Source organism: Canis lupus, chromosome 13 (genome assembly GCF_011100685.1).
Source record: "Canis lupus familiaris isolate Mischka breed German Shepherd chromosome 13, alternate assembly UU_Cfam_GSD_1.0, whole genome shotgun sequence".
Taxonomy (NCBI): Eukaryota; Metazoa; Chordata; class Mammalia; order Carnivora; family Canidae; genus Canis; species Canis lupus.
Genome location: NC_049234.1, coordinates 42,700,716 through 42,724,650, shown reverse-complemented (window position 1 = coordinate 42,724,650; position 23,935 = coordinate 42,700,716). Strand labels below are relative to the sequence as shown.

General features: G+C 33.4%; 2 long non-coding RNA genes across 4 annotated transcripts in view; one reads left to right on the top strand and one right to left on the bottom strand.

The window, feature by feature from the left end:
• The window catches only part of LOC111098468, an 87,948-nt gene that overhangs the window by 18,460 nt on the left and 45,553 nt on the right, over window positions 1–23,935 (bottom strand). The gene's annotated exons all lie outside the window — the stretch shown is intronic.
• LOC111098467 overlaps window positions 1–23,935 on the top strand; it is an 88,234-nt gene that overhangs the window by 56,658 nt on the left and 7,641 nt on the right. The window contains exons 3-6 of the long non-coding RNA XR_005368362.1: window positions 5,849–5,979; window positions 7,989–8,119; window positions 11,069–11,188; window positions 14,882–14,965. This is a non-coding gene — a long non-coding RNA (uncharacterized LOC111098467). The remainder of the gene's footprint in view (window positions 1–5,848; window positions 5,980–7,988; window positions 8,120–11,068; window positions 11,189–14,881; window positions 14,966–23,935) is intronic.

The following is a 23,935-nucleotide window of genomic DNA, read 5'->3' as shown; positions in this document are numbered from 1 at the left end:
GATAACCAGTATTGGCAAAAATGTGGTACATCGGTCAGAAGCTTCATACATTGCTGGTGGGCATGTAAAATGGTGTCACCACTTTGAAAAATAATCTGATGGTTCCTCAAACAATTAAATATAGAGTTAGCAAATAATCATGTGCTTTAAAATTACTTTCAACTCCCTCTCACAGTAAACTCACAAATTATTTGCAAGCGAACTCCATCTTTGTCAGTCTGTATCTTGGGGATAATTGGGGGAAAACAGCTGTGGTAAGTTATCATATACAAAATGCTTTTCATCTTGTGTAATGTGGTTTTCTGGCAGTTAAAGGAATGAGACCCTGAAGAATTCACTGGCCAAATTAACTTCCCATTCCTGCATAATTTCTAACAAGATAAAGTAATCAGACATAGATGTTTCAGGATCTGAGGGAAGACAGATCTGCAGGTGAATCAGAACTGAAGTTGGTCCGAACTGATTATAATAAAAATAGACTCCTAATTACAAACCAAAATCACATTTAAATTTACCAGTGATTTATAAAACTTTGCCTCCTAGTCTCACGTACTCCGTGGCAATCTATCATTGATTCCGTTTGCAATATTTTTTATCTTCTGTAACCCAATATCAGCCTTCATCATTCATTAAAGCACAATTGCAATAGAATCCTTTTGATTTTCCTTTCAGCCTCTGTCTTCTCTTATTCATCCTATATAGTTCAGTGCAAAAGTTCCTCAAATGTCTATTTGCCTGTTAAGATTCCATATATTCAAATAAAGCCTCCATTAAGGTCTTTTAACTTCTAGGGAATCTACCTTTATTTCTCTCTGTACTCTAACCATGCAAAGATAATAGGATCTTCATATATCATCCTTTATCTATTTAAGAGTCAAACATATGGGCAGCCCTGGTGGCGCAGCGGTTTAGCGCCGCCTGCAGCCCAGGGCATGATCCTGGAGACCCTGGATCGAGTCCCATGTCAGGCTCTAAACATATGCATGTCTGTTTTCTTTCATTCAAATTCTTTCTCTGAATTTTTTAAAACAAGGCTTATCTGATTTTTTATGTACTTCATCTGACAAAGATTGAAAACAGTGCCCCAATGACCACTACTCTGCTATTTACGGCATAAAGGTTGGACACCATTCTTCTTCAATTAGGATTACTCTATTTATTAATATAAAATAATTCTTGTTTCATATACCCTTTCTTTTGCCTTAAATACTACTTGAATTGACATTAAAATTACACTCCTACTTTCCTTTGTCAAGAGTACTCTTTATTTTTCTTAGTTGCCAGTGCCATACCAATTTTTTTTTCTTTGAAAAGTAATTGAATTTATTGTGAAGGACATTAAAGAAATTTCCATATATCATAGAAACAGTTTAAACCCTTTCAGGGCTTCATTTTCTTTCTTTTTATTTTTTTATTTTATTTTTAATAATAAATTTATTTTTATTGGTGTTCAATTTGCCAACATACAGAATAACACCCAGTGCTCATCCCGTCAAGTGCCCCCATCAGTGCTCGTCACCCATTCACTCCCACCCCCCACCCTCCTCCCCTTCCACCACCCCTAGTTCATTTCCCAGAGTTAGGAGTCTTTATGTTCTGTCTCCCTTTCTGATATTTCCTACCCATTTCTTCTCCCTTCCCTTTTATTCCCTTTCACTATTATTTATATTCCCCAAATGAATGAAGACATATAATGTTTGTCCTTCTCTGATTGACTCATTTCACTCAACATAATACCCTCCAGTTCCATCACATTGAAGCAAATGGTGGGTATTTGTCATTTCTAATGAGAGTATGATCCTCTCATTAGATGCAGAGAAAGCATTTGACAAAATACAGCATCCATTCCTGATCAAAACTCTTCAGAGTGTAGGGATAGAGGGAACATTCCTCAACATCTTAAAAGCCATCTAGGAAAAGCCGACAGCAAATATCATTTTCAATGGGGAAGCACTGGGAGCCTTTCCCCTAAGATCAGGAACAAGACAGGGATATCCACTCTCACCACTGCTATTCAACATAGTACTGGAAGTCCTAGCCTCAGCAATCAGACAACAAAAAGACATTAAAGGCATTCAAATTGGCAAAGAAGTAGTCAAACTCTCCCTCTTCACCGAATGACATGATACTCTACATAGAAAACCCAAAAGACTCCACCCCAAATTTGCTAGAACTCATACAGCAATTTGGCAGTGTGGCAGGATACAAAATCAATGCCCAGAAGTCAGTGGCATTTCTATACACTAACAATGAGACTGAAGAAAGAGAAATTATGGAGTCAGTCCCATTTACAATTGCACCCAAAAGCACAAGATACCTAGGAATAAACCTAACCAAAGAGGTAAAGGATCTATACCCTCAAAACTATAGAATGCTTCTGAAAGAAATTGAGGAAGACACAAAGAGATGGAAAAATATTCCATGCTCATGGATTGGAAGAATTAATATTGTGAAAATGTCAATGTTACCCAGGGCAATTTACACGTTTAATGCAATCCCTATTAAAATACCATGGACATTCTTCAGAGAGTTAGAACAAATTATTTTAAGATTTGTGTGGAATCAGAAAAGACCCCGAATAGCCAAGGGAATATTTAAAAAGAAAACCATATCTGGGGGCATCACAATGCCAGATTTCAGGTTGTACTACAAAGCTGTGGTCATCAAGACAGTGTGGTACTGGCACAAAAACAGACACATAGATCAATGGAACAGAATAGAGAACCCAGAAGCGGACCCTTAACTTTATGGTCAACTAATATTCGATAAAGGAGGAAAGACTATCCACTGGAAGAAAGACAGCCTCTTCAATAAATGGTGCTGGGAAAATTGGACATCCACATGCAGAAGAATGAAACTGGACCACTCTCTTTCACCATACACAAAGATAAACTCAAAATGGATGAAAGATCTCAATGTGAGACAAGATTCCATCAAAATCCTAGAGGAGAACACAAGCAACACCCTTTTTGAACTCGGCCACAGTAACTTCATACAAATTTTTATTTATTTTTCCTCAGTACTTATGAATATTTTAATTGGAATTTCAAAGAAAGTAAACCTTCTGCCAATTATTTGCCAAAGTCTGAACCCAGAAAACACCTTTATATGTTATATACTTCAGTATAAGGTTCTTAACTTCAGTATTTCTAACTTTCCACAAATTTTTAGATTTTATATAAAGATGTCAAATCTCCTATACACTTCTTTTCTTTATAGAGTACATGATTCTATCATAACTTACAAAGAAAAAAAAGCACTTGCAATACTTGTCAGAAAATACACACTCAAGTTGTCTGCACTCCAGGGCTTATCAAAAACTTAGAAATTATATTTAGAGAAGGTTGTGTAAAGGTGCTGAGGATTCCTCCCATGCACTCTTATTGTAAGGCATACTCCTTGACTGAGGTGCATAACTGAACATAAGTATAGATCCTCACAGAATCACTTTATAGGAATCACATCTAGTGGTGAGAGCCTGACTTTCTTTGATTAGCACAAGGGATGGTAGTAAGAAAATCAATTTTGGACTTGATACAAAATTATTTCCAAAGGCATTACCAAAAAGCAACATTAGAAAATGTTCCTCAATGACAATGAGAAATTTCTGAAAAAAGAAAGTTATTTAATGAGTATTGTCTAGCATTTAGTTTCCCATTTGTTTGGACTATCAGTAAGTGTATAGCCAAATTTTATGTTTGGCCATTGTGTTAGAGAAGGGATATGTGGGTAGGGAGTATTGAAAGTTCTATAAACCAAACTAAGGGACAAACCTAGGGCATTTGCTATTTTCTTACTTGATTAATATATCAGTTGAAAGAATGGAATTAAAATATATCAATTGGAGAGCATGACAGAATAAAGCCACTACTGATAGAATATTTTAAAAAGGGAAATAAAATAAATTTATAATATGGTCTTGAGTTTTTATCTGGGGCTGTGTAAGGAAAATATCATCATGCTTGTTACTTTGCAATATCTCTGCTGGAAAACAGGAGAAACCCTTTGCTTATAAATCCAAATTAGAAAGGAAAATTACATGTGTGTTATCAGTTTCAGTCATCGCAGTGCAAGAGGGAGATATGCCACCTTTAGAAAAACACTGGACATGTCCTATGCTTAGAGTTTTTTCTATGTGTACCTTCTAATAAGTCATATGTTCAATGTATCAGGGCTTTCAACTCTTTAAAGGCCAGAGATCTTGCAATTAGAAAGCTAACAAACAAATTCTGGTAAAATACTGTTACTTAAATTTATTCTGTATATAATAAAATTTCTCTAAGAATTTCAAAATTTCCATCCACTGACAGGAAAAATACTCTTAATTTGTTAACGTTGAGTAATTTTGAAGCTTCCCTTTTCATGATATATAGCTCATTGTTAAAATGCAGTTTAATAGTATTATCTTTTTTACTACTACATTTCTATATTTGATTGACTTTTAAAACATGAGATACTTTTAAAAAATCTACTTGAAAAATCCAGGGATAATGTTCAGTTCATGTTTCCCATTGAATTAGAAGAATACTATGGAATATTCTAGGTGATCCTTGTAATTGATAATGTTAAACCATAAAACCAAGGTCATGGAACTAAGAACTGATCAAATGAGAAATATTACAGCCTTTAAATATAAAATTATGTGAAATAAAATTAAATAAAGCAAAATAACTATGTTAGATAAAAAGGACCCTATGTCCTTGTAGTTGTGTTTAATTGAAAATTTTTGTCAGGGATTTTCACTGTACTTGTCTACAGATTTTTAAATGTGGCCTTGAATAAGTATGAATCATCTCTGTATTTCTGAACAAGTCTAAGCAAAATTAAAGAAAAGGTATGATCATTTATAATAAAAACTAACAAAACAACATTTCATGTGTCAATTTTTATAAGAGATGGTCTAGAATAATAGACAAAATCCTAATATCATAAAATGAAGTGCTTTTTTATAGGAAGATCTAAGTTTTAAAAATGTGGAAATTTGAGACACCTTTAAACCCAGCAATTTACTTTCTGGGATCCAGGCAAGATGTCTATCATGAACAGGAGGGGAGAACAATGATATAACCTTAGTCAAGATTAATTGCTTTTGCTCATTCCTAAGTCTTTATTTCAAAGATAAATGATTTATATGTAACCTGTAGATCATGTCAGAGATTAATTAAATATCAGAAAAATTAAGAATGGAATTTAAGAAGAATATGACCAAAGGCCAGTTAGTAGCTTCACCATTTTTTAAAATATACCTTAAAAGTTATATAACTTAAAAGTAAAGTCCAAATAATCTATTGTAAAAGATTAAGAGATAAAAATGCAAGTTCAGTCAAGTTGGGACATGCTGAATTGGTGGCAATAGGAATCTCAGTGATGCTCTTGTGACTTTTTTGAAATCACAGAAGTATTAATATATTATGGGGGTTATAATAATACAGCAATTCAAAGGACTTTGATTATTCATGGTAACAGTCCTGGAAATGAAAAACTTTAAGTAGAAACAATGAAAGCAGTGACAAAGAAGGATGTCCTTTCACAAAGCATTCATATCTGTTAAAGAGAGACATCCCAATTCTCTATATAATAAAATTGCTCCCGAAAGTTAAAAGACATTGACTTCTTACCTACTTCTAAATATATCATTTTCCCCGAAGAGCTTTTAAAAGAAGCTTGGCTACTCAGAAGAGAATGGGAACAATTCAAGGTGCCAATGTTTTGTTTAGTCTCTGTGACACTTGCCTTGTCTGGAAACAAAGTGGTAAATGATTGTTTATTGATGGTCAAATAAAACTGATTTTCAAAATTATAATAAGCCTATGAGTTAATCAATAAAATTCATGCAATTTCACCTCAGGTCTGTGATAAGAGACTTAAACAAGATACCCTAAAAAAACAGCTAGAGGAAGTTCTTGAGATGGAAAGGAAATGATAAAGGAAGGAATTTTAAACCATCAAAAAGGATGAAATCACAAAGTGAAAATCCAGGTAAATGCAATAAACTCATGAGTTTTCTAAATTATGTTTGACTGTGGAAGTAAAAATTATAACATCTGATGTGGTTCTTGAGTATGTACAAGAAATGTTTAAGATTATATTAATGGGGGGAAATGTAAAGGGGCCTAAAGGGATATAAGTTTTCTACACTTTACTCAAGTATATAGATACAGTAATACATAGAGCAACTACTAAAACATCTTTACAGAGAGATATACTCAGAAATAATAAAGGTAAATCAAAATGAAATGTAAAGAAGAAGGTACAAAGAGCCCACAGGAAAATGGAAAAAGTAAAAACAAAGAAATGAAGAACAAATGAAACAAATATAAAAACCAAAATGCCTCACTTAAGCTCTAATAAATCAATAATTATGTTAAATATAAATGTGCTAAATATACCAACTAAAAGTCAGAGATTGGAAAATTGAATTTAATAACCTATATTATCAAACCACATGCTGTGTACAAGAAACTCACTTCAAATAACAATACAAGCGACTTTGATATAGCATCTGAATTTGTTAAGCTCAACAGATGTTAGAGGCATGGCAAAAAGTTTTTCATCTTAGTGAATGGCAGTTACATGCCAGTTTATTGTCTGTCTAGTGTTTATTGATTGCTCTTAATAGCATAGCATACAAACTTAGGGGAAAACTATAAATATATACCCCATAAATACCTTACAACGTGTTAACCTCTTATAGGGGTTAGGACTGCCCAACATCTTAGTTAACTCTGCCTTCTTCCCTCCAAATTTAGAGATTATCATTAGTTTTATACAGTCGATATTTTCTTATAATACGAATGTGATAGCATACTTATTAATTTCTGATTATTCAATTTCATATTTTCTCAGGTATTTTTTTCTTGATTTTCAACATTTAAAAGTTATTTTAGCAAAGTCCATCATAGCAAATTATTAGTTTCTTTTATTATAAAATGTTATATTTCACTTTAATTCATAAATTAGCATTAAGCTGGGGTTACAGTGTGAGAATTTCCTTCTTTCTGAAAATTTGATATTATCCTACAGCATTCTAGCTTTCACCAGTGCTATTGACAATTTTTGTATTAAGTTGTTATTTTTTTTATAGATAAACTGCCTATGTACTCTGGATATTTTACTGTAACTCTGATTTTAACATTCTGTAGTTTTACTATTATGTGGCTTATAATGTATTTCATTTTATTTTTGCTGCTTAGTGTTTACTGTGCTTCCCGAAACTATAAATTCAAGTCTATCATCATTTTTGGAAATATTTCATTTCCCATATTACCTCTTTAACAGTCTCTCTTTTCTATTATATTGGGACTCTGATTTCACATATAATCCATCCTGTATGTCATTTAGTCTCAATTTCATATTTTCTACCTCTTATACTTTATGTCCTGAATTCTGAGAAATGTTCTTACATGCAATTTCCAGTTCACTAATTCTTTGTCTCTGCACTGGTGTTTAAAATATAAATAATCATTAGTTTTTTTTTTCCCTTTTCCTACAAAAAGTACATGTTAAAGTTGTTTTCTTAAGTATGTATTTTTTTCTAGTTTGAGTCTACCTTCTATATCCTTATATAAAACACTTTTATATTTCCTATCCAATATTTTTAATACTTCATTTTGAATTAGCTCTAGTTCTAATTAAGCAGATAGTATATTAGAAACCCAAATAGATTCTTCAAACCTTAAGATCACAATAGTTCTAAATTATTAACACTATATCTTATATGTATAGTTTTTAGGAATTTAGAAAAGTTAAAGGAATTTTAAAACTCTTATGGTCCTTTTGTCATATTTAAAGATAATTATTTATCCATATTCATACATATATCAACCCTTGGTTAAAAAATCCCCAACAATGATAGAAAGTGGGATCTTTCACCGTAAATTGGTTAAATAATTGACCCAACTTGTTCAATATTTTAATCGTATATATAGAGAGTGTGCGTGCACATGTATGGGTTTATGCTGATAAGATGTCTCCAATTCTACCCTTAGGTTTATTTGCTAGGAGGGCTCACAGGACTCTCATGCATTAATAATCATAGCTTTGATGTATTATGATGAAAGATACAAAGCGAAATCAGCAAAAGGAAAAGATACATGGGACAAAATCCAGAGGAAACCAGGTATGAGTTGCAAAAGTTCTCTCCTTGTGGAGTCACATGGAGTGTGCTTAATTCCTTCAATAACCAGTTATGACAACATATATTAAACCTTTTGTACCAGGGAAACTCTTCAGAGATTCAGTGTCCACAGTTTTTCCTGGGGGCTATTCTTACTGGTTTTCTTGCCTAGCATGTACCACATCTGAAGTTCCTAGTAGGAAATAAGTGTTCAGCAGAAAATATTTTTTTGAACAGTTTATACACTGTGAGCCAGCCTCAGTTATGAATGCTTCCATGATTCAAATTTCTAGACATCTATGTAACAGGACAACTCTGCAAACTGATCTTTCTCAAGATAGCAGTGTCAGGTCTTCAATGTTAACTATTTTCTTGTGTTTGTGTGTGTGTTCTATGTCCTCACTTTAATTCCACTGAGAAAAAGAATAGGAGAAAAAATTTCATGCATTCTCAGAAGCAATCTACAAAACCATTCTTCAAATATCCACAGCCCCCCTGCCCCAATACTCCAGAAGGGCAATCCATGGTTCTGTCTAAGGCCAACTTCTCTGCCTGTGGGACCATATTCCAGCTGTTCTCATTCCTCCCTCTCACTACTCTTAGCATATGAACATCCTAAAATCATAGTATCTGAAAAACAAATTTAAAAATCTCTAATATTTAGTAAGATAATAACAAGAATCCTATCACCAAATCATCTTTAGATCATTAGAATAAATTCCACATGATTACATAAAGGAGCTTTTGTGTTTTTTTTTAACAATTTATACTCAATCCCTTATAAAGGTAGCAGTTGTATTATGTAATTAGCTAATTGAAATGTAATAAAAATGATAGTTCATATACATGCATATATACTCATATATATTCTTAAAACCTTTAAACTTAAAACCTTTAAAATGAAACAAAATTAAGTTCAAATCATGGCTCTGCCATCAAGTCCTCAGATTTCTAAGTCTAGAAAGTTTATATTTAACTCTTCTGATCTTCAACTCCTGTAACATGAAAATAATTTTTCATGAAAATTATCTGGTGTATATATATTTGCCAGAGTGTTTGTGAGTGAGCATGTTTTCTCTAATATTGCTATAAAGCTCGGGATATCAAGTTTTACTGTACATTTTCTTCCAATCCTTGCATATTTTCCCATAAAGTATCTTTAGTAACTAAAGAATGATTGATAGTATCACAGAAATACTAAAATACTTAGATGGAAAGTGGTATTAAGGACTCTGCCCCTTGGGGATCCCTGGGTGGCGCAGCAGTTTGGCGCCTGCCTTTGGCCCAGGGCGTGATCCTGGAGACCCGGGATCGAGTCCCACATCGGGCTCCTGGTGCATGGAGCCTGCTTCTCCCTCTGCCTATGTCTCTGCCTCTCTCTCTCTCTCTCTGTGACTATCATAAAAAAAAAAAAAAAAGGACTCTGCCCCTTGATATAGCATGATATTCATTCAGCTTTTAGCAGTTAGGTTTGAAGAACACATGTGAACTCCTTGACTGAATCTTTTTTTACCCCTGACACTATCTGCTAGAGCTTGGTATTTTAATGACCATCTGGGAAAACTATATGCCTACTGTCTTTTTATTCTTATGTCTTATATTTATTGCAAAGCACATCTTTAATATAGCCATCCTGCAGCTCTGTTTATTCTTTGTCAGAAGGTTAGGCTCTGTTACAATTGCAACATGTGTTTTTAATAGCAGCTTGATTGAAATAGATTAATTTAAAATCCAAGTGGAAAAGCAGAGGTGCGGTAAAATATCGATTTAGAAACAGCTTTTTTATTTTTTACAAAAAGTCTACAATATTTATCTAGAAACAGCCTCTTTATTTCTACATTTCTATAAATGGAACTGAATTTAATCTATAGATCAATTTAGAGAAAATGGACATGTTTATAATGCTAAATGTTCTAATCCTTACACATAATGTATTTCTTTAGTTATATTGGTCTTTATTTCAGTGGTCAGAAGTCTTCAGTTGTAGAAGTCTTGCAAATGTTTTCATAAAATTATCTTTAAGTGTTTTATCTTGTTAAGTTCTTTTATAAAGGGCATTTATTTTTAATTTCAACGTATAAACACCCATTGCTAGCACTTAGACATACAATTGACTTTTACATATGGATTTTGTACCCTATTAACTTATTAACTCATGTGCCTTTTTTGTAGATCTCATGGGATTTTTATATACAGAATATTCTGCAGTTGTTAAATAAAAATAGCTTACTACTCCTTTCTGATATGTATGAATGTTATTTTTTTCCCCCACTTTAAGGCACTGGCTAGGATCTTAATACAATACTAAATGGAAGTGATAAAAGCAAATATCCTTGTTTTGTTCTCAATATTAGAGAAAAAAAAACTACTCCCTCTTTCACCATTAAGTATCATCTTAGCTGTAGGTATTTCACATATGTTCTTTATCAGGATGAAGAAGTTTTTGTTTTTGTTTTTTCTTTCTATTACTAGTTTGCTGAGAGTTTTTATTATGGATGAGTTTGAATTTTGTCAGATGTTCTTTATACATCTGTTGTGATCATCCATTTTTCTCTCATAGTCTCTAATGTGATAAATTACAACAATTTGTTTTTCAATATTAATTCAGCATCTTGCATTGCTGGGATAAAAACCTACTTATTGGTCATAAGTTATACATTTTATTTATTGCTAGGTTCTGTTTGCTAACATTGTTAAGGATCTTGCTACCTACAATCATACAGAATAATATCTCTTTATAATGTCTTTGTCTGTTTTGGTATCAGAATTATGGTAGTCCTATAAATGGGTTGTATAGTGTTCCCTTATCTTTGATTTTGTAAATAATGTGGTTAGGATTAGAATTATTTTGTCTTGCCTTCAGGCTCTTTAACTTTCAGACAAATTGCCTTAATGCCATTAACAACTAAAATACCAGATAAATATATTAAAATTTTAAAAATTTGTTTTCAGACATTGGACAACAAGATATGCGGGGTTGTGATACCTGAGGAAATGAGAAACAATCTGAGTCCTGTGGTTGCTTTAGCTTACTGTCTGAAGTTGGCTTTTAGGCCACAGCACAAAAATGAGGTAACTAAAACGCTCCTCACTGTATTGAAGAGAAACATATTGTAGTCCAATGAATAAAAGACAGAAAGAATGTTTGGGCGGAATGCTGAAAAAGAGAAAAACAGAAAGAGACAGAACTTTAGAAATCTACATAGGAGTTTCTTTTAATCTTTCAGTCCTCATTTTTGCGTGCACTAGGAAAAATTCTGTAAGAATCCAAAGAAATCACCAGACCCTGTAAGCCAAATAATTTCTGTAAATCACAAGAGTTCCCAACTGCCACACCAGAGAAACCTTAAAATTACATAGGACATTAGGTAGCATCTTAAAAGTGTCATGCTTTGAGAATGGATCAAAATTAGGCTCAAAGAGAAGACAAATCTGGCCATGCCATAACAAAGCTTAAAAACAAGCCTTAAGAATATCAAACTGACCTAAAATAACTTGACTACACGAAAAAACAACTTGTAATACTATTTAAAGAAATATTAAAACTGATATGGATAATTTTAAACTTTACAATTCCAACATCTCATAAAAATTTACCATGTTTGTGTAGCAGCAGGAAAGCATGACCCATAACTGGGAGAAAAATCAATTAGTAGAAAGAAGGTTCTAAATGCAGAGATTATCTTTAGTGTCAGAATCTAAAATCAGGTATATTTATAGCTTTTTTAATAGCTTTTTTTTCAAGAAACATTTTGATATATCATCCATCTAGGACTAATTTTGTGAATGGCGTATGATAGAAATTGCTGTATATCTGAATATGTATGTGTGTATACATGCATAATATATGACAGTTTCTTTGAATTATTAAGTCACTACAAATCAAGCTGAAGCAACAACTGAATATTATTAACTCAGTTACTTGAGCAATTAGCAAGAGTTTTATATTTCTTTTCCCTGAGCTATTTTACTTTTTTACTTTTTTCTTTTTTCTTTTTTTCTTTTATTTTTATTCCTGAGAGACACACAAAGAGAAGCAGAAACACAGGCAGAAGGAGAAGCAGGCTCATGAGGAGCTAGACATGGGACTCAATCCCGGATCCCAGATCCTGGGATCATGCCCCCAGCCAAAGGCAGACGCTCAACTGCTGAGCCACCCAGGTGTCCCTTCCCTAAGCTTTTTAATATTTCCTCTAAAATAACAATGCTACTTTCTGGCTATTTGGGTTATTACCAAAATACCTTCTTTCTTGTTGATTAAGGTCAATTCAGTTCTTTGATTTGAATTTCAAAAGAATATGGGCCCTAGAGGGTATTATGTTAAGCAAAATAAATCAGAGAAAGATAAATACCATATTATCTCTCATATACGGAATCTAAAAAAAATAAAATAAAATAAACAAAAAGCAGATTCAGATCTATAAATACAAAGAATGAAATGATGGTTGCCAGAGGGGAGAAGTGTGGAGGGATGGGCCAAAGAGTGAAGGGTGGGAAATAAAGCTTCCAACTATGAAATATGTCATGGGAATAAAAGGTACAATGTAGGGAATAACCGAAGATATTGTAATAGCACTGTATGGTTACACACTGTGGTAGCTACACTGTGGTGAGCATAGCATGACATATAGATGTGTAGTATCATTATGTTGTACACCTCAAACTAATGTCAACTATACTCAAATAAATAAGTAAACCACCAAAGAATAAGGAAAAAAATAAAAAGCTACTATAAATCTTATAAATATGTACAAAAATATAGAGAGAAGCATGACTGTCATAAAGATAGAACTATTAAGTATAAAACAGAAGACCAAGTGGACCTTGAAATGTAAAATATAGTCTCTGAAATGAAACAAAAAAAACTGAGAGGAGATTAAAACCAGATTGGGCACAAGGACTAGTGAAGTTAAAAAGGCATAGAACTTTATCCAAAATAAAGTACAAAGTAAAAACAAATGGAAAAGAAGGATATTTTATCAGTAGACTCTAGGGAAATATTTAATATTAATGGCAAGAGCAAATTTGAAAAAGAAAAAATGTAACTAACCAAGTTTAAGAAACTCAAAGAACTCTAAACAGGGGCAGCCCTGGTGGCTCAGGTGGTACACCTTTAGCCCAGGGCATGATCCTGGAGACCCAGGATCGAGTCCCACGTCGGGCTCCCTGCATGGGGCCTGCTTCTCCCTCTGCCTGTGTCCGTTCCTCTCTCTCTCTCTCTCTCTCTGTCTGTCTCTCATGAATAAATAAGTAAAATATTAAAAAAAGAAGATGAAGAAGAAGAAGAAGAAGAAGAAGAAGAAGAAGCAGCTCAAAGAACTCTAAACAGAAAAACACAGATAATCAGACCAAGGCAGATCATAATCAGAATGTTAAATAAAACTGATGGAGAAAAATCTTGAAAGCAGGTAGAGAGGGGAAAAAAAAAAAAAAACCTGTATGAGATGTAGAGGGAGCAAATATTAATAAGAGCACATATCCCAAACTCTTGTAATCCAAAAGACAATGGAATGACATCTTTAAAGTAACATCAAGTTTTTTCATCATTTCCTTTGTGAAATCTAGTATTAGTATGTTCATTTTTGCTTTGTTGGTTGGAGATACACTTGCCTCCTCTCATAATTTTTATAGTGTATCGGTTTTCAAGTTTTCACCATAGGTAAGTCTTAGAAACCATAAAAGCATCTCTATTAATGTCACTTTCAAAAATATTATAACTAAAAAAAAATATTATAACTAAAGCCTATCACCATTAGTATTTGTCTATCACATACATTTCCCTGTGTCATACACATCTGTTTCTATGTGTTAGGGAAAAAGTGATAGACAGGAAAAAGGGATGCTAGTATAAGCAAAGATATGGCATTTAGCCAATGAAAAATATGCATATTATTTTTATGTGTTTTTTTAAAGGCAATTGATTCCATTACCATTTTATTAAAGAGTTGTACCTATAAAAAAGACAAAATAAGTATAAATAACCATAACAATTAATATTCATAAACTTTGCTTGTGGTTTCTTCATTTTTCAGAAAGTAACAGATGAAACATGTATGAAATTATTAAGATCAAAGGACAGTAAAATGAATGTTTATTTAAGCCTTCAGCTTCAAGGCCCCAAAGCATTCAGAATTATGTTTAGAAAAAGGTGGTTCTCTTGTATTGAAATAAATAAAGGTAAAAATGCTACCATAAGCACAAGATCTGAATTGACTACCTCCAATAATTTTAAAGTCTTAAGTATAATTTAGGAATGAGTAAGAAAATGCTGAGGTAAATTTGGTCATATTTTTATAATATTATTATAATTTTTTAATAATATTATTCTGAAGAAATCGCTTGGACAACTTTTTTCTTTTACAAAAGCCTGATACAAATGTTTCAGGAAGATAAATACATGATCTATGTGTTATACAATATATAAAATGTATATTGTTTAGATATCATAATATTTAATATTACAATGTTTAATATGAAGCATTTTGAAATGTTTAAACTTAATATTAATATGTAAATATTTAATAATTATATAATATTTAACACAGCTGTGAAACACTGTATCTATGTTATAGTACTTGGTACCAAGAAAACATCTTGGGAATTCAGATAATATTCTTCCTCATTTCTTAGTTTTGTCTTGAAAACCTGAAAAATTTTACAGTATAATTTAGAGGGCTTGGACTTTCAAGGCAATTTGAATCTTTTTCTCATACATAGATGATTTGGTCATTAATATTTTAGTCATATTCTATGTATTTCTTATAGGTTATGCAACACTGGACAATTAAAAATGTTCCATGCCTCACTTTCCCTACTGGTATAAGAGCTCATTATTATCCTAATAGAACAGTAAGTATTAATGTGTTATTTACTATGTGTCATGAAATCCTTAAAACAGTGCATAGTAAATTATAAGTGCTCAAAATTGTTATTTTATTTTGATAAATAATATTATAAATAATTATATAAATAAAGCAAACTATAATAATCATTGATTTATCACAGTGATTTGTTTATGGTAGGATAAGCATTATTTACACCTGTACATCCTAATTGGCTGAAGAATATAGAAGGTAGCTTTCATATTTCATTCACCAATGCTATTATTTGTATAGCCTAAGTAATTAAAGTCTACAAAGGTGGGCCATAAAGTCCACAAGAATGATGGTGAAATACCGTGTGTTCTGTCCTCAATGCTTCCATAACAAATAGAGCCGATTATTGGTGGAATTAGGAGTCATCTATGGCAGTGTCTTCCCCTGGTCTGAAATCACAATGAAGACATTCTCTTCTGTCTGATTTATTGCCTTCTTTTACTATTGCTGGATTACTTTAACAAGTTTCTGCCAGCTTCTAATAAATCTGCACAGCATGAATAAATAAATAAAATTTTTTTAAAAAAATAGTAACCCTAGCACAGGTAATTAAAGAGAAGACTACTGAGTCAAGTATTACAGGACTGATATGTATTCTTAACAATTAGTACAGCAAAACCAATGGATAAAATATTCAAATAATTCTATATCAGTGGGCAAAAAACTACTCCGCCTTGCCTCCTGAGCATCCCCTCCTCTAGCTGCCCCAGAACTCTGCCCTACAGAACTCCACCAACATCAAAATGTTAAGTAACAAGGGTGTTAATGCCTGACATGGTGGTGGAATTCCAGGCCCCACTTTACATTTTGACCTTCTTCTGTTCTTATTGATTGTATCTGTGACACATCTGTTGTTAGGTATTTAAGTATAGACTAGAGGAAAAGTGTATTTTATTGAGATTGTCATGCGGTCAACAGGCAAATTGGCATTGGCAGTATACAGAAAGAATGAGTTCCTGAGATACAGATAATGCACAAAGACAAGAATTCCAAGATTATGAAACTGTAGAGAGTTAGGTAGCCAAAGAAATGCTGCATGGTGACTGGACAACATAGTTTAATGCAGAAAAAAAAAAAATCTAGGCCAAGATCTGATATCATAGTTAAGACACTGGGTGCCTGAAAGTAACTGATAAGAAAAAAGGTTTCACAGCCTACACATATTAGGTTGCACTGGAGATTTGTTTGTATGAATAAGCCTTGGTTAAGAAAACGTGATTTAAAACCAGCAGGAAGTTGACCAGTTGCTAAATTACCTGATGTAGCATTAAGCATGAATTCCTGATGAAGATTACAAAACAGAAGGTAGAGACAAAATGCCACATGACAGTTAAGTGGAACACATTTTGGATAAGTGCAGTTTTAAACAGAAGCTTTCCAAGCAGCTGATTAGGTATCATAGTTAATTGAGTGACTACTTTCAGTTACTTAATATTATTAGTAAGATTATCCATTTGCAAGTATCCCAAGCATCTTAAATTAATTCATATTTCCACCATTCAATGTCTTGAATTCTTCTCTTAGAGTTTGAGTTTCTGAAAAAAAGTCAGAACAGTTCAGGGGTGCCTGGGTAGCTCAGTTGGTTGAGTGTCTGCCCTCTGCTCAGGTTATAATCTCGGGGTCCTGAGATTGAGCCCACCTCAGGCTCCCTGTTGCCAGAGAGTCTGCTTCTCCCTTTCCTTCTGCCCCTACCCCCACTTGTGCCCTCTCTCTGTCTCTCACTCACTCTCTCTCAAACGAATAAATAAAATCTTTAAAAACAAAAAGAGCCCGTTTATTAAATCTACTTGAAATCTCTTTTGCTATCAATAGTCCTCAAAATTATTTGATCAGCTTAATTTTAATAGCTAACTTTTTTCCCATTAGCATTTATTATAAGTCTTGCCCACAATATTCAAGGCTCTAGTCCCCCTTCCTCCATTTTTAAGATGATATTCTCAAATACTAGTCTTGGGATAACCAAAGAACATGCTTAATGCAATGAACAGCAGGCTGGACGAAGCAGAGGAACTAATTAATGACCTAGAAGACAAATTAATGGAAAGCAATGAAGTGAAACAAAAGACACAAGAATAGACTTAGGGAACTCCGTGACTCCATCAAATGTAATAACATTCATATTATAGGATGGCCAGAAGAAGAAGAGATAATAATGGGCAGGGAATTTATTTGATGAAGTAATAGCTGAAAACCTTCCTAGTCTGGAGAAGGAAACAGATATCCAGATCCAGAAAGCACAGAAAACTCCTATCAAGATCCTAAAAAGGAAGCCAACACCAAGACATATTGTAATTAAATTTACAAAATACAGTGATAAAGAAAAAAAAAAAGTCTTAAAAGCAGGAAGAAAAAAGATGTCATAAACTTGCAAGGGAAAATCTATAAGGATAGCTGGAGATTTTTCAACAGAAACTTGGCAAGCCAGAAGAGAGTGGCATGATATATTCAACATGCTGAATGGAAAAAATCTGCAGCCAAGAATACTCTATCCAGCAAGGCTATCATTCAGGATAAAAGGCAAGCTAAAAACCAGCCTGCATTCCCAACAACAGTATAAGAGAGTTCTCTTTCTCTGCATTCTTGCAAACATTCATTGTTTCCTGACTTCTTAATTTTAGCCATTCTGACAGGCATGAGGTGGTATCTCATTGTGGTTTTGATTTGTATTTTCCCGATGCCAAGTGATGTGGAGCATTTTTTATATATTGGTTGGCCATGTGTAGGTCTTCTTTGGAGATATATCTGTTCATGTTTTCTGCCCACTTCTTGACTGGATTATTTGTTTTTTGGGTGTTGAGTTTGATAAGTTCTTTTTTGTTTTGTTTTGTTTTGTTTTTTCTTTTTTTTCTTTTTTCTTTTTCTTTTTTTTTTGAGTTTGATAAGTTCTTTAAAGATCTTGGATACTAGTCCTTTATCTGATATGTTATCTGCAAATAACTTTTCCCATTCCATAAGCAGTCTTTTAGTTTTGTTGACTGTTTCCTTTGTTGTGCAAAGGCTTTTTATCTTGATCAAGTCCATCCACAGATGAATGGATACAGAAGATGTGATTCATATATATATATGAATATGAATATGAATATGAATATGAATATGAATATATGTGGATATTACTCAGCCATCAGAATAGAATGAAATCTTACCCCTTACCCATTTACATCGACATGGGTGGAACTGGAGGGTATTATGCTGAGTGAAATAAGACAATTATCATATGGTTTCACTCATCTGTGGAATATAAGGAACGGTGCAGAGGATCGTAGGTGAAAGGAAGGCAAAACTGAATGGGAAGAAATCACAGAGGGAGATAATCCATAAGAGATTCTTAACTATAGGAAACAAATTGATGGTTGCTGGAGAGGGTGGGATGAGGTAACTCAGTGCTAGGCTTTAACGGATGAGGTAATTGGGTGATGGATTTTAAGGAAGGCATGAGATGTAATGAGCACTGGGTGTCATATGCAAATGATGAATTACTGAACTCTATATCTGAAACTAATGATTTACTATATGTTGGCTAACTGAATTTAAATTAAAAAACAAAAGAAAAAAGAGAACTACAGGCTAATATACCTGATGAACACTAATGCAAAAATTCTCAATAAACTACTAGCAAACTGAATCCAATGATACATTAAAAAGTCATTCATAATGACCAAATGGAATTTATTTCTGGGTTGCTAGGGCTCAATATTTGCAGATCAATCAATGTGATACACTTAATACAAGAAAGGATAAGAATCACATGATCATTTCAATAGATGCACAAAAAACATTCAACAAAGTACAACACATTCATGATAAAAAATAAAGTGGATGTTGAGGGAAAATTCCTCAACATAACAAAGCCCATATATGAAAAACCCACAACTAATATCATCTTTAATGGGGAAAAACTGTCATAAAAGTTATAATTCAGATTATGCTATCAAAATATGTAAAGTCCCAAAGACACATGGAGTTTCATTTGTCCTAATTAGTTTGAGAAGGCATTGTTAATTTTTTTCAAAAAATATGATTGAAATGAGATGATTCTGAGGATATATAATTATATTCCATTCAGTCAACTTTTTCTATCTTCCTTTGGAAAAGAAATGATTTCTATATAAATAATGAAATTTGGACGAATTAGCTGCAAATGCCTCTTCTCCAAGTGCTGCTCAGACCATCTTTGCTAGTTAATTGATAGATATTGACCGATTTATTTGAGGTCTCTGGGAACCCCTGAAGGTAATATCACAATTCCATAAAATCATTTTTATTCTATGTATTGTTAAAAACGAAAAGAGAATTCAGAAAATTTCTAATATAAGCAGAATTTTTGCCTGAAAGACTGATGCTTTTACTTAACTTCTGATTTTCCTCACTCTTCATAACTATTTTTTTTTATTGTGTTCTTAGGAATCAATAGTGGTACATGTGAATCTATCCTCAGTGATCATTATATCAGCCACTTAAATTGCTATAAGCTATAACTCTAAACCATACCTCACAAATTTTGTAGCTTTACATGAAATGAATCATGTAAATCTAGTTATCAATGATTCAGTTTAAAGCTACCACAAGTGCTTCATAATCACTCTGATTTTTTTCTTACAAATTATGTAGGGTAGAGTAACTACCTACTTTAATTATCTAATATGAATACTCGATTTTATGTTGTTTCTATAAAATTATATGCACTTTCCAAGTTGAAGATTTCCTACCTGTGAACTATAAAAAGTACAGAGCATGGTCTATAAATGCAGTTGCAAAACAAGTTCTATGTAAAAGAATAACAATAGGAATTAGGGGCATAAACTGTTAAATAACTACCCTAAAAGAAAGACTATACCAAAGCTGTGTATGTTCACTTATCAACAAATATTTGTGGAACGCTTTCCCTATCATACAGTTCTAAGGACAGTTTTAAGTGCTGGGATTACACAAATGAATAAAACAACTTCAATCCCCCACCCCCAAGGAGACTTCACACAGTGAGAGAGAAAATATGGGAAATCGATGCACACATGATAGATGTGTATTACATGTATGTTTATTTTATGATAATTTCAGTTGATAAGTTATAAGGAGAAAAGGCAGGAAGAAAGGGAGAGGGCTAGGGGGTAGGTATGGCTTTTGTAATTTTAGGTTGGGTTAATCTAAGATATTTTAAGCAAAGATCTGATAGAAGTAAGGAAAGACAACATGTGAATATGTGGGGAAAGAAAATTACAGGAAAAGGAAGATCAAGTGCAAAGCATCTGGATAGGCAGCATGCCGGGTACACTCAAGAAATCCTGAGAAAGCCAGTGTGTTTTGAACAGCATGAGCAGATGCAAATAATAGAATACAGTCTGTTGGTAAAGTAAGAATTTTTTAAAAACTGATGAGGACTTTCCTTGACCAAACATTAGTCAGGGTCCCCTGAGCCGTCTTCTCCCTGTCTTTGCAAAGCCTAGTTTAAGCAAGAAGCCTGTTAAGCCAGTTTAAACAGAACCCTTCCACCCCTGATTTCCCATCAGCCTCAATAGCAGATCAAATTCCTCATCCCTATCATCCCCCAGGTGATACTTGATCACCCTGACCTGCCTTCAGCAATAATTGTTTGATCAGTTTAGCAAAAATTCCACTGTACCCTTGATGTCTCCTCTTAGTAATTTTCTATCCACTGATCCCCTAATCTGCTCCTTAACTATAAATCCCCACTAATCTTGTTATATTTAGAGTTGATCCCCATCTCCCTCCCCTGTTGTGATAGTCTTAACACCTATCACACGTCTTGAATAAAGTCTTCCTTCCCACTTTATGGAGTGTCAAGAATATCTTTTTTTTTCTTTAACAGGGTCATTGTCAATCTAATGTGTACACTGACTTCAAAAAACTAAAGATAATCTCTGACTATCCAATAAAATTAATAAAAATTATGGAGAAAAATGCAGAATGTGATTTTTTTATGGTAATAAAAATACTTATGTTGGATTATGTAGTGCTCAGGAGCTATACTTCCCAGCATTTATTCTCCTTGACATTAGGAGTAAATCTAATAAAGAAATCGAAAAGGTGGAATGGAGAAGCGACCACGTAAATGGTTTAAAATATTTATCGTTGAATAAAATAAGTGTTTAACCTATTTATAAAGAAAGATATTGGATGGGATTTTGCTGGATTGTGATGCTGTAATGATTGCTAGTAGTGAAAAATTAGCTGTTACAAAAGAATTATTAAGGTGGTTCACAATGCGGGGGCCTGGGTGGCTCAGTGGGTTAAGCATCCGCCTCAGGCTCAGGGCATGATCTAGGGGTCCTGTGATTAAGCCCCACATTGGGATCCCTGCTTGGCAAGGAGTCTGCTTCTCCCTATCCCTCTGCCCCTCCTCGTACTTGTTTGAGGAACTCCAAGTATCCATCAGAATCCCATTAGAGAGCCTTTGGAACTCATGTAGACAATATCCCTGCACAACACAGAACAGTTGATGCTATATGAGTGCTTAACTTTAGACTTTTGATTGTCTTTAAAAAATCTACTGGACTTTATTTAAATACCTGAATTTGAGTCTCTCTTTTCTTCTCCTCCCACCCCCATCAATGGTGCTCAGAGTGATATCTGCCTGAAAATAGCCAAAATTCTGATTTCCAGAATGAGAGAGAAAAATAGGCTTTATTTTCCAACACCGCTGTCTTACTGTGCTTTTATCCTATCCAGAAAATAACAATTCTCAAAGGGCCAATCATTTTGAGTTGTGTGCATGTAGCCTGTTCAACTTCTTCCCCGTTTACTTATGGGCCAGGTGATGCATAGGATCGATTAATTCAAATAAGTATTTTTGTTAATGAATAAGGCTTTTCATGACATGTTTGATTAACATTTCTGAGGTTTCCTCCAAAAAAAATCATAACAACTTTTGTGTGTTTTTAAAAATCATTACTCTATGGAAAACCTTTGACAATTCAATATGAAGATTATTCTCCAAAAAAAAAAAAAAAAGAAAATTATTCTTCCATTTTCTGTTATGGTAATTCATGGTTGGAATCCAAAGAAGTAAAAAGTGAGATGAAAATGTATACTTTGTACATACAGCTTAAGTCTTTTGCTCTTCTAATTTTCTGTGAAGACTTGTCATGAGGATCCTCTGACATTACAGCACTCCTGGTACATTAGGACACCTACTTTCTGATATTGTGAGTGGGAAAATCATATTACTTGACAGTACAGGATTATTTTCATTTATTTAGATAAAATTCTATGAGAAATAGCTAGTAGTTTCTGCTATTACTATTGGCTATATATTCTTGCAAATTTTAACCCCAAAGCAGTTTTTATTTTCCTACAGAAAATGGCTTTATACACATGGATAGGGCTCCTAACCAATAACTCATTCCCCTTCAGAATCACTAACCTTGTATGGAGTTGGGTGTACTTGGTAATCAGATTCTGGAAGTGGCTTTATAGTTAGTTGACTTTACCACTACCTATGGCATATCTGACAACTCAAAGTTCCATAGCTCTTTTGTCCTAGATGCTAAGTCTGAAGTATCTCAAAATTCCTTGCACAGCTCTAAAGAGTTTCTAGCATTGCTGCCAATAAAACCCCTTCTAGCCTCAATGTGAAACCACTGCTTTTTTCAAAAATTATGCTAACCTTGACGTTTTCCTTATTAGGGGGCAGGTTAGGACCTCATTACTATCTATAGGTCTTTTGTTCAACTTCATACTTGATCCATCTGTGTATAAAATCAGCTACCTTGAAGATCTTAGTACACATTTCCCTAAGACTGGGTCAAAGAGCAAATTAGAGGGTCTGCTCAATATCAAGCTCTAAAGCATCTGTTCCTGATGGTGATTACTGAATTAATTCAAATGACTTCATAGTTCTGTGTTTAATCAAAATTAATGAATTCATCACCAGTGCACTGATTTATTTGTGTGATTAGAACTAAAAAGGTCATTCTCATCATTTTTCACCTCTTTTAATCTTGATTTCGCTATTAAGGAAGTAGATTTAATGCCTCTTGAAAAGAGATGTTTCTTTTTCTTATATTGTGTGAATCAATTTAATTCCCTATGAATAGATTTTACTCAGCTTTTCAATAAGTTTTAAAAGGATGTACTACAAAGGAAAGCCAGTGTCTATCTATTTTTCTCTAAAAAGATGTCCTGAGAAAGAGCTATGTGTCCCCATAGAGCTTTAGGAACACTTCCATTATTGTTATCTGACAGTGTTTAAAAATTCCTTCTTTAAGTGTCCATTTCTTTTCCCCTTTCCTCTCCCCACTGAGTCTGACTTTGTAAGAGAAAGGAACTCTGGTTATATATATTATATATTCATATATATATTCATATATATTTTTATATATTCATATATATATTTTATTCCTTGTGAGTAGTGAATGAGAATTGAACAACTTAGCAGTTGTTCAACAACTTAGCAGTTGTTCAACTATATTTACTGACCAAATGAATGGAATGATTACATTGCACAATTGGATTATCAACCAATTTATACTTTCTACACCCTACAACTAGTTTTCTTATGCTAGGAAACTTCTGCCTTCCTTGACTCAGAGAGAAAGCATCACATTAAAGTGAAAGAGTAAAGGATAAAAAAATGGGAAAAGCTTGCGTTATTATTATTATTATTATTTTTTTTTTTTTGTAAAAGAGATGAGATGGTGAGAAAAGATAAAACACCTATGTGTAGGGTATATTCTTCTATTGGTTTTCCATCGCTGCTATAATAAATTACCATAATGTTGGGAGCTTAAAACTCACAAACTTATATTCTTATAGTTCTTGAGGCCAGAAGTTTAAAATGGGTCTCAGGGGGATAAAATCAAGCTGTCAACAGAGCTGTGTTCCTTCTGGGGTCACTAGGAGAAAAGATGCCCTTTTGCCTTAAGGGTTTCTCAAGGCCACCCATTTTCCTTTGTTTAGACTTGTATGGCCATATGCCTGGATTTCCACT